At 32.3% G+C, this 4,986-nt stretch overlaps 1 non-coding gene across 1 annotated transcript; it reads right to left on the bottom strand.

Annotated features, from left to right (window-relative positions):
* Positions 1-4,584: 4,584 nt before the first annotated feature.
* Positions 4,585-4,657, bottom strand: TRNAK-UUU (transfer RNA lysine (anticodon UUU)). Its single transcript has one exon. It is a non-coding gene; the product is annotated as a tRNA-Lys (tRNA).
* Positions 4,658-4,986: the final 329 nt, after the last annotated feature.

The following is a 4,986-nucleotide window of genomic DNA, read 5'->3' as shown; positions in this document are numbered from 1 at the left end:
ATAGAGAGCTATTCAAAATAAAAATCACTACAATGGTTTTATTATCAATTCCAAAAGCAAAACAGATCACTATATGAAGAGGGTAAAATTAAAGTAGATGGTTAGAATTTACAAAGATCTGTGATAGGTAGCATCACTAGCACGACGGATAAAAGCATGAAATAACAAAACCCTTTAAAGGTGGACGGATAATCTGTGGGGACGGGTCACCTTCAGTGTACCAATGATCCAAGGAGAACGGTTGGCCTAAAGTGGACGGATAGCCCTCCGGAAGGACACTGAGTTCGATGGAGCCAAATACGCCACGTGGCAATGACATGGCTTACTTGGCCCCCAAGGAAATTTTTTTTTTTTGAGAAACCCCCAAGGAAATTTCGAATAATAGTAACTTGTGATCCACGATTAACCCTAGTCAATAGAACCCTTACATGGAAAGGGTCCCTTAAATCACGTGCATTTATGAAAATCTTCTCTACAAGAAAATATTCCTTTCACCCAAGGCACCAAGGTCGGTTCTCCACTACTATAAAAATGCTAAAACCTTTAGAAAACGAAATATGCATAATTCATCCTAGCTCTGACACTATAGAGTTGTGATAATCTCTCTGATTTAACCTTCGGAAGGTATTGGGCCGATACCACACTGGTACTCTCTTGAGTTTTTTCTTTTTTTCTTTTTGGTGTTGTGCAGGTGTTGTTTCGAGCACGTGAGGACTGTTCAGTTTACTAACGATTTTCAGCATCATCACTATATAAAATTGATGTTTTTATAAATGGAATAACCTTATTTTAGTTTGCTACAACCAGTAGTATTTACCGTGCTTACTAAACAAAACTCCAAATCCATAGACTATTCTATACATGATTGTTGCATGTGAACATCTTGCTAATAACTCCAAGTACCAACTTGAAGATTTAGTTTCAGCAATTAGATAATAACATAAGAAAAATATTTATAAAAAATATACCAACATTACGTTGAGAATTTTGATGAAGAACAATTCTCTCCTCCCAAAGCATAATCGAAGTAGAACAAATGGATTAAATTGGACTGAACGGACCGAAATGGACCAATAAATGAAAGTTGACTAAAATGGACTAAACTGGACTGAATAGACCAAAATAGACCGAACTGGATCAAAATTGAACGAAATGCTATACTAATGTGGCTCAATAAAATCATGATAACAATGAATGTTAAGCTTCAGCTTTTAGTATTCCTATATAGATGTAGATTGTTGTTTTTACCTTTTCCTTGGGTTGTATTATTGATCAACTTAGACCTGATGGGTTAGGTACTTTTTATTATTGTAGGCACTACCGTAGGAGTGCCATAATCTTTAGTAGCTATCTTAATATATCCAGTTTACCAAAAAAAAAATTGTTTATAAAAAAAAAAAATATATATATATATATAGAGAGAGAGAGAGAGAGAGAGAGAGAGATTAAATTACCTAATAAATAAATCAATAAACAAGTTAATCTTTTTTTTAAAGAAATATAAAAGTTACTCTATATTTAATATTCTACTAAATCATATTTATGTACACACGGTTCAAGGAATTCCCGATCAACAATGGCCACCTCCCATCCCCTTCATCTTTCACTTTCACTCTTCTTTAGTCGTTAGATAATTCTCATGTCTTTGTCTTTTTCCCTAATCTCCACTCCTTGATTTTATTTGCCACCCTTCAAGCTTTTTCATGTTTAATGAATCTTTGCTATGTTTTTTTTTTTTTTTTTTAACTTTAATTTTCAATTTTTATTTATCAAAGATGAAGAACCGTCAGAGATTTGTTTGATACTTATTGCTTAAATTTCTTGTTAGGGAGCCTTGGACTAAGCTATTTATCACTATTGGATCTCTTACATGAATTGATCTACCATTCGGGTTTTGAAAGAATGACGCCATGTTGTTGTAACCACACTGGCAGCTAAGTCTTGTTCGAACCCTTCATCCAAGAAAAAAAAAATTCAAACTGAGGGTAGGTGATTACTTTCATGGAGAGTACAGTTTCTATCGCAAGAAGGCTAATCAGCTTCAGAAACAAGACAACTCATAGTCAAGAAATCTGCAATCAATGTCTCCACATAATTTCTTCTGGCTTCTGATTCTAGTAGATTATTTATTTGCTTACTGAATTCCTTAGCTAGTCTGAGATCATGCGCATTCGACCACACTTCTAATGTTAGCTTGCTCTTTATTTTCCCTGATATTTCTTTGTACTTTATGCCCTTCTATACCATAGTTGTAGGTTTTTTCTTGCAAGCTTTTATCTTCTCTGTGATTTTGTACATACTACTTCCTCTAAGCTTGTATGATTATCACACTATTGCTTATAACTGATTCACAGTTGGGATGTTATTATTACATTTCTTCAACTCTGAAGGCCTTCCTCCTTCTCTCACTGCTTCTTCCATCTGTTTTATAAGGAGTACCTATGATCTACATGATCAGATATCAATGCTACTAGTTGCCAAGGTGAGCTAAGGAAGCGTATCTATGCATATCTTCCCACTCTTTAGTTGCCAAGGCCCTATCCAATCTTTTCTCAAATGTTATCTTTTTCTGCTCTCTGATTGCAACAAATATATGGATAACCCTTAAACTCCAAATCAGTTATGCATGGCATCAATTTAAGGAACTTTTGAAGGCTTTCAATTAGTCTTGCACATGTTTTGCCTAAAAAAAAAATCATGATAAAAGGCCCAAAAAAAGGGACGTCGGGTTGACCCATGGGGAGCAAAAGGATTAAGGAAAGGGAATTGGGCTTACAAATGAGAGAATGATGATGGGCCTGGGGCCCTGGATCCAATGAAAGTTGCCTCTTTAAGATAGGGGCTTAGACCTATATTGATTAATATTACTATTTACTAACGGCCTATTCTGAATTGTTTTAACGTGATAACGAAATATCATAATATTTTTATAATAGTTGAAAGGTTGCCTACCATAGGTCAAAATAAAAATAGATAAAATAATAAAATATTATAATATTATATTAATACCCACTGTAACTAAAAATAAAAGTGTTTTGTAAATGTCATGGCATTTTGTAATGTTCTTACACTTTCTCATTTTAAAATCTAGAAGAGCTTCAAGTTTAAGATTTTTACACCGTTTTTGAGAATTTTTATTAAACAGCTTTATCTTCTCCCTAGAGCTGAAAAACTGCATTAAGATAACGTTAGAAATTTCAAATTTTAATGATAAAAATATTTTGTTCACTAGTGATATAATCTGGATTATTTATCTTCTCCCTAGAGTACTCTTTCAGTTTTTCATACGGCTCCTCTAGAGCCGTAACTAAGGATATAATCTGGATTATTTATCTTTGATGATATTTATATGATAGACAGGCTTAAAATCAAGGAAATCAACTCTCGCGGGGGAATTAGGGGATTGGCTCATCTATATATATATATATATATATATATATATATAACTGAAACCTCTGAAACTCTCACAATTTTTCACATCAGCACAATATTTAAATAAAATTATTATTTTATTTAAATAAAATTATTTTTGTTTAATCCAAATTTAACAAGGAGTAATACTCTATCTCAAACAAGTCCAATTTAAACTCAAATTCATCATTATCATTTTTAAAATATATATATTTTTGTTTAATCCAAACTTAACAAGAAGTGAAATTCTATTCTTTTAATAAGCTCGACTTAAACTCAAACTCAAACGTTGATAATATATATATAACTGAAGCAAAAAATAAAGACTAGCATTAAAAAAAAATGCAAGCAATCTAATCAACTTTCTTCTTTAATTAATGAATTTTATGTCGATTTTTTTTTATATTGTTATTATTAATAAAATTTCAATTCAACATATATGGATATTTTTTTATATCTAAGATTTTCTTTCTATCTTATTCTTTTGTTATGTTTAGAATTGATTTTCTTTTGAGTATTTGGGTTAATCTTCATATTTATATTGACATTGTTTTCGTGGGTTTGGTTTTTGAGTTGACATTTCTACTATTTTTTTTTATTGTACATAATTCAAGTAATTATAATATAATTTGGATCTACTTTATTTAAAAATAAAGGTGAGTCTTAGATGTTGAGTAAGTTTACATATACACATTTTATCGCAATGTATTGAGTTATTAACTTCTTAAAGCTCCACCAATTTTTTCTTCTTGTCTGGTTATTTCATTGTAATCACCAACACACAACCAAGGAATGTTCTAATTACGGCTCAGACTTCTGAGCTTAGCCCAAGCTTCATTCCTTTTTGATGTATCGGGTTCACCATAAAAGCCTGTGAACCTCCACTCGTCTCTACCATTTTTATTTATAATAGCACCAATGTAGTATCTGTGGGAGTCTACTACAGTCAAGTTTACTGAATTTTTCTAAAACAAAACCAAGCCACCCCTTTTGATGGTTCTTGGTACCACCTACTTCTGATCAAAATTAATGTTACTAAGTGTACAGTCTAGCCTTGCTTCATCTGCCCATGTCTTGGATATAAACATGACAGAGGGATCTTTTGCCTGTGATATGCACGACAGAGGATTGCAACGTAATCAACATTAACAAAATATATATTATTTAGACAACCGCCGTCTGTGGGAATCGAACCCACAACCACGTGGTTAAAAGCCACGCGCTCTACCGACTGAGCTAAGACGGCTTTTTTGCTTTAGAAATGCAACGTTCTAACCTCTATCTTCCAAATCCATGCATTGGGTTTGCCTACTTTTATCATTGTATTAAATTAGAGAAATACTATGTCAACGACACTTTCATAACTCTTAATTGGTAAGTTATTATTGGTGGAGTAAAAATGTAATTTCAGTAGTAGGTTCAAATTAGAACCAATAACAACAAACCACTATGATTTATTGTGAAATTATTGTAAATGTAGCACATCTCATTAAATTAAATTACAAATTATACTTTATAAGTTTACCTTGGGGAATTTTTTTTACCTGCCTTAAGCCGCTTGATATGATTTTATTG

The sequence above is a fragment of the Castanea sativa genome, chromosome 7 (assembly GCF_040712315.1).
Source record: "Castanea sativa cultivar Marrone di Chiusa Pesio chromosome 7, ASM4071231v1".
NCBI lineage: Eukaryota > Viridiplantae > Streptophyta > Magnoliopsida > Fagales > Fagaceae > Castanea > Castanea sativa.
The sequence above is the reverse complement of the archived record's forward strand: the minus strand, read 5'-3'. Positions and strand labels throughout refer to the sequence as shown.